This window comes from Manacus candei, unplaced genomic scaffold, assembly GCF_025592945.1.
Source record: "Manacus candei isolate 608988 ecotype Guabito, Panama unplaced genomic scaffold, ASM2559294v1 h1tg000143l, whole genome shotgun sequence".
Taxonomy (NCBI): domain Eukaryota; kingdom Metazoa; phylum Chordata; class Aves; order Passeriformes; family Pipridae; genus Manacus; species Manacus candei.
The window spans coordinates 80541-90992 of record NW_026138191.1 but is presented as its reverse complement, the minus strand read 5'-3'; the positions used below and the strand labels follow the sequence as shown (position 1 = coordinate 90992).

Sequence of the window (10452 nt, the reverse complement as noted above, 5' to 3'; positions counted from 1 at the left end):
AATACACCTAATTTCTGCCCTGTTATGCTTTGAAAGTATAATACTATCAATATACATTGCCCTCTCCATATGACCTATTCAAACCCAAACAACATCCCCCACCTTAATGCCCATTCTTATGTTAGCATTCTCAGCCTGTGAAGCAGGTGCCGGTCTAGCAGTCCTAGTAGCTTCCACCCGAACTCATGGATCGGATCATTTACACAATCTAAACCTTCTACAATGTTAAAAATTATTCTCCCCACAGTCATATTACACCCCATAACCCTCCTATCTCCTCCAAAATTCCTATGACTCAATGTCACCTCGCACAGCCTCTTAATTGCAACCGCTAGCTTACAATGACTTCCTTCAACCTATTACCCTAGCAAAAACCTATCACCATGACTTGGAACTGATCAAATTTTATCCCCCTTATTAGTTCTATCTTGTTGACTTCTACCTCTTATAATCCTGGCAAGTCAAAATCACCTTCAACAAGAACCTCCCACACCAAAATATATTTTTACCATAACCATAATCCTCACCCAACCATTCATTATCTTGGCCTTCTCAGCCTTAGAACTGATATTATTTTATATCGCATTTGAAGCTACCCTAATCCCTACCCTAATTCTAATCACACAATGGGGTAGCCAACCAGAACGTTTAAGTGCTGGAATCTACCTCTTATTTTATACACTAATTAGTTCTCTTCCCCTATTAGTAGTGATCCTCTATCTTCACACCCAAACAGGAACTATACACATCACTATAATAAAACTTTCACACTCATCTCTTACAAACTCCTGAACAGGCCTCATATCAAGTCTAGCCCTATTGCTCGCTTTCATAGTGAAAGCTCCCCTTTACGGACTACACCTATGACTCCCAAAAGCCCACGTAGAGGCACCAATCGCAGGATCCATACTCCTAGCTGCGCTCCTCCTCAAACTTGGGGGATACGGCATTATGCGTACCTCAATAATTACAAACTCCCTATTAGACTACCTCTACTACCCATTTTTAACCCTAGCCTTATGAGGGGCACTAATGACAAGCTCCATCTGCCTACGCCAAATCGACCTTAAGTCATTAATCGCCTACTCCTCAGTAAGCCACATAGGTCTAGTCATTGCCGCAACAATAATCCAAACCCACTGATCCTTTTCAGGGGCCACAATCCTAATGATTTCACATGGACTCACCTCTTCCATACTATTTTGCCTAGCTAATACAAACTAGGAACGCATACATAGTCGTACTCTCCTTCTAACACGAGGCCTACAACCCCTTTTACCTCTAACAGGAATCTGATGGCTCCTAGCCAACCTAACAAACATAGCCCTTCCTCCTACCACTAACCTGATAGCTGAATTAACTATCATAATTGCACTCTTCAACTGATCCACCTTCACCATTATCCTAACCGGAGCCGCAACTCTACTAACTGCAGCCTATACCCTCTACATACTCCTTATAACCCAACAAGGTCCAACTCCAACCTATATTACAACCACCCAAAATTCAAATACACGAGAACATCTCCTTATAACACTTCATATCCTACCCTCCCTCCTCCTCATCCTAAAACCAGAACTAATCTCAGGAATTCCCACATGCAAGCATAGTTTTAAACCAAACATTAGACTGTGATCCTAAAAATAGAAGTTAAACTCTTCTTGCCTGCCGAGGGGAGGTTTAACCAACAAGAACTGCTAACTCTTGCATCTGAGCCTAAGACCTCAGCCCCCTTACTTTTAAAGGATAATAGCAATCCACTGGTCTTAGGAGCCATTCATCTTGGTGCAAGTCCAAGTAAAAGTAATGGACTTCCCATTAATCCTCAACACCTCTATATTCTTGACCCTGGCTACCCTCTCTATACCCATCCTACTCCCCCTCCTATCCAAAAACTACCTAAACTCTCCAACAACCATCATACACACTGTTAAAACTTCCTTCATAGTTAGTTTAATTCCCATAATCCTCTCCATCTACTTAAATATGGAAAATACCACTTTCTATTGAGAATGAAAATTTATTGCGAACTTCAAAATCCCTTTTAGCCTTAAAATAGACCAATACTCCTTAACGTTTTTTCCTATTGCACTATTTGTAACATGATCTATTCTTCAATTTACAACATGATATATAGCCTCAGAACCCCACACCACAAAATTCTCTCTTTACCTTCTAATCTTTCTCATTGCAATACTCATCTTAATCATCGCTAATAACATATTCCTCTTATTTATCGGCTGAGAGGGAGTCGGAATTATATCCTTCCTCCTGATTGGATGGTGACACGGTCGAGCAGAAGCCAACACCGCTGCACTTCAAGCCGTACTTTACAACCGTATTGGGGATATTGGGGATATCCTCTGCATAGCATGACTAGCATCCTCAATAAACACTTGAGAAATTCAACAGCAATCCTCCCCAACCCAAATATCCCTTCTCCCTCTCTTAGGGCTCATCCTAGCCGCCACAGGTAAATCTGCCCAATTTGGCCTGCATCCATGACTCCCAGCAGCTATAGAAGGGCCAACCCCTGTATCTGCCCTACTCCATTCCAGCACAATAGTAGTTGCCGGAATCTTTCTACTTATTTGCACTCACCACATATTATGTAACAACCAAATTGCCCTAACTATGTGCCTTTGTATAGGTGCCCTATCCACCCTATTTGCCGCTACATGCGCTCTTACCCAAAACGACATCAAAAAAATTATTGCTTTCTCTACATCCAGCCAACTAGGACTAATAATAGTCACTATTGGCCTAAATCTACCTCAACTAGCCTTCCTACACATCTCTACGCATGCATTCTTTAAAGCCATACTCTTCCTTTGCTCTGGGTCTATCATTCACAGCCTTAACGGTGAACAAGACATTCGAAAAATAGGAGGATTACAGAAACTACTCCCTACAACTCCCTCATGCCTGACAATCGGAAATTTAGCTCTCATAGGAACACCATTTTTAGCAGGGTTTTACTCAAAAGATCTCATTATCCAAAGTCTTAACACCTCCTATCTAAACACCTGAGCACTCCTCCTAACCCTCGTAGCTACAGCTTTTACTGCAACTTACAGCCTACCTATAGCCCTACTAGTACAAACTGACTACACCCGGATTCCCTCCATTACTCCCATCAATGAAAACAACCCAGCAGTCACAAACCCAATTACTCGTCTCGCTCTCGGAAGTATTATAGCTGGTCTATTAATTACCTCTTATATCTCCCCTACAAAAACCCCTCCTATAACCATACCACTGGTCACAAAAACCACTGCTATCATTATTACAACATTAGGCATCATTCTGGCATTAGAACTATCAAAACTCACACATACCTTCTCTGTCCCCAAACAAAATATCACTATAAACTTCTCCAGCACTCTAGGATATTTTAACCCCCTTATACACCGCCTCAGCTCTACTAAACTCCTAAACAACGGCCAGAACATTGCATCCCATTTAATCGACCTATCCTGATATAAAAAAATAGGCCCAGAAGGACTAGCGACCCTTCAACTCAAAGTATCCAAAATCTCAACTACTCTACACTCCAGACTAATCAAAACCTATCTAGGATCCTTCGCTCTATCTATCTTAATTATAATCTTATTTACACAGAACTAAGAATTAATGGCCCCTAACTTACGAAAACATCACCCCCTTCTAAAAATAATCAACAATTCTTTAATTGACCTCCCAACACCACCAAACATTTCCGCCTGATGAAACTTTGGAACTCTTCTTGGCATCTGTCTAACAATCCAAATCACCACTGGCCTCCTACTAGCAATACATTATACAGCGGATATCACCCTGGCATTCACGTCCGTCGCCCATACATGTCGAAATGTTCAATTCGGCTGACTAATCCGAAACCTCCATGCAAACGGCGCCTCCTTCTTCTTCATATGCATTTACCTACACATTGGACAAGGATTCTACTATGGTTCCTACCTATATAAAGAAACCTGAAACACAGGAGTTATTCTCCTCTTAACTCTAATAGCAACTGCCTTCGTAGGATATGTCCTCCCATGAGGCCAAATATCATTCTGAGGCGCTACAGTAATTACTAACCTATTCTCAGCAATTCCTTACATTGGCCAAACACTTGTAGAATGAGCTTGAGGAGGATTCTCAGTTGACAACCCTACACTTACCTGGTTCTTTGCCCTCCACTTCCTCCTCCCATTCTTAATTGCAGGTCTCACCCTCATCCACTTAACTTTCTTACACAAAACAGGCTCAAACAACCCCCTAGGTATTTATTCAGACTGCGACAAAATCCCATTTCACCCCTATTTCTCAATAAAAGATATTCTAGGCCTTTTGTTCCTCCTCATTCCTCTAATAACACTTGCCATATTCTCACCCAACCTCTTAGGAGATCCAGAAAATTTTACACCTGCAAACCCATTAGTAACACCTCCCCACATTAAACCTGAGTAGTACTTCCTATTTGCATATGCCATCCTACGATCAATCCCCAACAAATTAGGAGGAGTCCTAGCCCTAGCCGCCTCCGTCTTAATTCTATTTCTAGCCCCATTCCTCCACATATCAAAGCAACGAACTATAACCTTCCGACCTCTCTCCCAACTTCTATTCTGAATCCTAGTAACAAATCTTTTAATCCTTACATGAATCGGTAGCCAACCAGTCGAACATCCATTTATTATCATCGGACAACTCGCCTCAACTACCTACTTCACAATCATTCTCATCTTATTCCCCATTACTAGTCTCCTAGAAAATAAGATACTCAACCTCTAACCACTCTAATAGTTTATAAAAAACGTTGGACTTGTAAACCAAAGACTGAAGGCTGCCCCTTCTTAGAGTTTTCCAAAAAATATCCAAGCACCCCCCAACTTTCCAATCAACACGTACATCAAGGGGAGGGGCCCCCCCCTCCCCCCATACCCTACGGTATGTATTACTTTGCATAGCATCCTCCACCACATTAGACATAACATGCATGTAGGAAAATCTGACATACTATTATTGCAAAAACCATCCAAATTTCCATACTATCTCCCATACAATCCAAAACTTGTCATTCACAGATCTAGGCACATTCCCACACAAGGACATAACATGTCATGTTCTAGGAATAATCCCGCCAAACGAACTAAAACCTAAGGCTGCTAATTTTCACATAAAATCCTTCTCAATACGAGGAACGTCACAGAACCTAAACTCCATGGTCCATGGACCACTCACCACTTAACCTTGCTCTATGTACCAAACAAGAAGTGCTGGGTTATTTATTAGTCGTACTTCTCACGAGAAACCAGCAACCCGGCGTTAGTAATGTTTATCATGTCCAGCTTCAGGTGTATTCTTTCCCTTTCCACCAATAACCCACTCTCATAACTTGCTCTTTGTCGCCTCTGGTTCCTCGGTCAGGGCCATAACTTGCTTAATTTTCTTAAACTTGCGCTCCGTTACTAATGGTTGGGGATGTTCAGCCAACCTGGACCTCGTGATCGCGGCATTTTCTCTCTTCTAAACTTTTGGGGTTTTTTTTTTGGGGTAGATCTCAATAAGCCCTTCAGAGTGCTCCGCCAGGGGGCTCCCATATATGGTTGACATGGACCCCTTATGGTCGGCGAGCAGTTTTCTCACTTTCGCGTGAAAATTAATGATATGGTTTCAAGTGTTATTCGGTCTCATACTGTTGCACTGATGCACTGTCACGTGCTGTTGGCTTGGTTTTTCCATTACGTCTCTCATCAAGTTGCAATTTAATTAATGTACGCCAGACATATTTTTCGTCGTCAATTTCACAAAAAATGACAAAAATTTTGTCATTTTTTGCAATGATCTAGGGACTCTACCTCTATTCATCATTAATTTTTGTTTTTAAATTTTTTAACAAAAATTTCAAATTTTACAAACTTTCCATTCCCCTAATTTTCCAATTCAGACATTTGCATCATCAATTTGTTAAATTTTTTTAACACACTTTAATCTACCCCATCATTTCCTTTCATCATTCATTTGTTCATTTGTTTGTTTACACTTTAATCTACCCCATCATTTCCTTTCATCATTCATTTGTTCATGTTTGTTTACACTTTAATCTACCCCATCATTTCCTTTCATCATTCATTTGTTCATTTGTTTGTTTACACTTTAATCTACCCCATCATTTCCTTTCATCATTCATTTGTTCATTTGTTTGTTTACACTTTAATCTACCCCATCATTTCCTTTCACCCTCTTACCTCCCCAATTAATCGCCCCCACTACTCTAACTAATATTCCACCCACATACACCTTTAACAGTTGGTCCCAAACTTTTTTCCAACCCTTCAGAAAAAAAGGAATCAAACCTTTATCACCAACTCCCAAAGCTGGCATTTTCATTAAACTATTCTCTGAACCACACCTCCTTAAACCGCCCGAATTGCCCCACGAGACAACCCTCGTACAAGTTCTAGCACAACAAACAACGTCAGCAACAGACCCCAGCCCGCAATTAAAAATTGTCCCACCCCCCAAGAATAAAACATAGCCGCTCCCTCAAAATCCAACCGAATAGATAAAACACCCCCACTATCCACTGTGTTTATCCCTAACCACTCTAACTCAGATAGCCCTATAATAAACACCCCACCCCCCAACACTAAAACTAACCCAGCACCATACCCAACAACCTGCCAGTCCCCTCAGGTCTCAGGAAATGGATCTACTGCCAATGAAACCGAATACACAAAACCCACTAACATCCCACCTAAATATACCAGAAATAACACTAGTGATACAAAAGACACCCCCAAACTCATTAACCATCCACACCCTACAATAGACGCCAACACTAACCCCACTACTGCATAGTATGGAGAAGGATTGGAAGCAACTGCTAGTCCTCCCAAAATAAAACTAACACTTAAAAATATTATAAAGTAGGTCATAACAATCCCTGCTTGGCCTCTATCCAAGACCTTTGACCTGAAAAACCATCGTTGTAATTTCAACTACAAGAACATAAACCTTAACAAACCCGCCCACAACACTACAATCCTGCCCCTTTCTACTCTTCTAACTTCTCAACAACACATTTTTGTTATCCACTAGAACTACTTCTCCAACCACTAAACAAATCCTAAATCAATAGCAACTATTACTACAACTAAAACAAGCCCCAATAATAATCACTATGCCTATAACAGCCTTAGTCCTTGTAGCTTACAATAAAGCATAACACTGAAGATGTTAAGACGGCTATTACACATACCCAAGGACAAAAAAGACTTAGTCCTAACCTTACAGTTAGTTCTTGCCAAATATATACATGCAAGTATCCGCATCCCAGTGAAAATGCCCTCAGCACCTTAAAAAGACAGCAGGAGCAGGCATCAGGCACACCACTCCAATTGTAGCCCAAAACGCCTTGCCTAGCCACACCCCCACAGGTTTTCAGCAGTAATTAATATTAAGCAATAAGTGTAAACTTGACTTAGTTAAAGCAACTTACCAGGGTTAGTAAATCTTGTGCCAGCCACCGCGGTCACACAAGAAACCCAAATTAACTTTATACGGCGTAAAGAGTGGTTTTTCATTATCACTTCAACTAAGACTGAAATGTAACCAAGCTGTTATAAGCACAAGATGCATCCAATACACCCATAGAAATGATCTTAGCTTCATGATCAACAAAAGCCAGGACACAAACTGGGATTAGATACCCCACTATGCCTGGCCCTAAATCCCGATGCTTTCACCACTTAAGCATCCGCCTGAGAACTACGACCACAAACGCTTAAAAGTCTAAGGACTTGGCGGTGCTCCAAACCCACCTAGAGGAACCTGTTCTATAACCGAGAACCCACGATACACCCAACCATCCCTTGCCAAATCAGCCTATATACTGCCGTCGTCAGCCCACCCCTAAACTGAGGGTTTAACAGTGGGCACAACAGCAACATCCCACTAATAAGACAGGTCAAGGTATAGCTCATGAGATGGTAGAAATGGGCTACATTTTCTAGCATAGAATACCTCACGACAAGGAGTGTGAAATCACTCCTAAAAGGTGGATTTAGCAGTAAAGCAGGATAATAATGCCTCCTTTAAGCTGGATCTGAAGCACGTACATACTGCCCGTCACCCTCCTCACAAGCTAGGATTAATTTTATTTATAATAAACCCCTAAGCTAGAGATGAGGCAGGTCGTAACAAGGTAAGTGTCCCAGAAGGTGCACTTAGTCTACCAAGACGTAGCTATAACTAAAGCATTCAGCTTACACCTGAAAGATATCTGTTCCATATCAGATCGCCTTGAAGCCTAACTCTAGCTCTTCTACCAGATTACATAGAAACTAAGTTAATACTACCCATTAAATCAAAACATTCTCTCACTCAACCTAGTCTAGGCGATAGAAAGGTAAACTCAAGACGCAATAGAGATCATGTACCGTAAGGGAAGAATGAAATAGTAATGACAAACCAAGCAATAAATAGCAAAGACCAACCCTTGTACCTTTTGCATCATGATTTAGCGAGAACTACCCAAGCAAAACGCCAATTTAAACTTGCTTCCCCGAAACCCAAGCGAGCTACTTACGAGCAGCTATCTACTGAGCAAACCCGTCTCTGTTGCAAAAGAGTGGGAAGACTCGTTAGTAGTGGCGAAAAGCCAATCGAGCTGGGTGATAGCTGGTTGCCTATGAAATGAATCTTAGTTCCCTCTTAATTCACCTCCCAGGACTACACTCAACCCACATGAAGCGAATTAAGGGCTATTTAAAGGAGGTACAGCTCCTTTAAAAAAGAATACACTCTCCCCTAGCGGATAAATTTAATTACAGCTTAATTGTGGGCCTTCAAGCAGCCACCATTAAAGAATGCCTCAAAGCTCCTCACCTAAAAAAATCTAAACTTCCTCATGACTCTCTCTTCCCCAATAGGCCAACTTATATTAAATAAGAGAATTTATGCTAAAATAAGTAACTAGGGATCCCCTCTATGGCGTAAGCTTACATTACAACATTATTAACAATCCACAGGATATTTTTTAACCTTAACAAGACCTTATACCCAAAACTCTGTTAACCCACCTATGGAGCGCCCCCAAAGACGATTAAAATCTGTAAAAGGAACTAGGCAAATCCAAGGCCCGACTGTTTACCAAAAACATAGCCTTTAGCAAACCAAGTATTAAAGGTGAAGTCTGCCCAGTGACAATTCGTTCAACGGTCGCGGTATCCTAACCGTGCAAAGGTAGCGCAATCAATTGTCCCATAAATCGGCACTTGTATGAATGGCTTAACGGGGTCTTAGCTGTCTCCTACAGATAATCAGTGAAATTGATCTTCCCATGCAAAAGCAGGAATAACCCCATAAGACAAGAAGACCCTGTGGAACTTTGAAATCTGCTACCACTCCCATAAACAATACTCACCCACAGGGCCTACTCCCCCGGGATTTTGCTAGTGTGCATTTTTTGGTTGGGGCGACCTTGGAGACAAACTTAACCTCCAAATATCAGACAATCCATCTTAACCAAGAACTACCCATCAACGTGCTAATAGTAACCAGACCCAATATCATTGATTAATGAACCTAGCTACCCCAGAGATAACAGCGCAATCTCCTTCAAGAGCCCACATCGACAAGGAGGTTTACGACCTCGATGTTGGATCAGGACATCCTAGTGGTGCAACCGCTACCAAGGGTTCGTTTGTTCAACGATTAACCGTCCTACGTGATCTTAGTTCAGACCGGAGTAATCCAGGTCGGTTTCTATCTATGTTACAACTCCTTCTAGTACGAAAGGATCGAAGAAGTAAGGCCTATGCCACAAGCACGCCTTCGCACCCAGTAATGAACCCAACTAAATTACTAAGAGCTCCACCATAACCCCCTCCTAGAAAAGGACCGCTAGCGTGGCAGAGCTTGGCAAATGCAGAAGGCTTAAGCCCTTTACCCAGAGGTTCAAATCCTCTCCCTAGCTCCAACACAAACCACATGACAATTCACTTAACCCTCACTTACTTTATTATATCAATATCCTATGCTCTCTCCATCCTCATCGCCGTAGCATTTCTTACCCTAGTTGAACGTAAGATTCTAAGTTATATGCAAGCCCAAAAAGGGTCTAATATTGTAGGACCATTTGGCCTCTTACAACCTATAGCAGATGGAGTAAAGCTATTCATTAAAGAACCAATTTGTCCATCAACTTCATCCCCTTACTTATTTATATCTACTCCTATCTTAGCCCTTCTCCTAGCAATTACAATCTGAACACCACTTCCCCTACCCTTTCCCCTTACTGACCTAAACCTTGGCATACTCTTCCTTCTAGCTCTATCTAGCTTGGCAGTCTACTCAATTCTATGATCAGGGTGAGCCTCTAACTCAAAATATGCCTTAATCGGCGCCCTCCAAGCAGTCGCACAAACTATCTCTTACGAAGTTACCCTAGCCATTATTCTCCTA

General features: G+C 41.6%; 1 long non-coding RNA gene across 2 annotated transcripts in view; it reads right to left on the bottom strand.

Annotated features, from left to right (window-relative positions):
* Positions 1–6751, bottom strand: part of LOC127462900 (uncharacterized) — a 33396-nt gene extending 26645 nt beyond the window's left edge. Inside the window, exon 1 of one of the 2 annotated variants that reach the window (XR_007900589.1) lies at positions 6732–6751. This is a non-coding gene — a long non-coding RNA (uncharacterized LOC127462900). Of the gene's footprint in view, positions 1–6625; positions 6665–6731 lie in introns of those variants that run through there. The other variant, XR_007900588.1, reaches the window with a different exon arrangement.
* Between the last annotated feature and the right edge of the window lie 3701 nt (positions 6752–10452).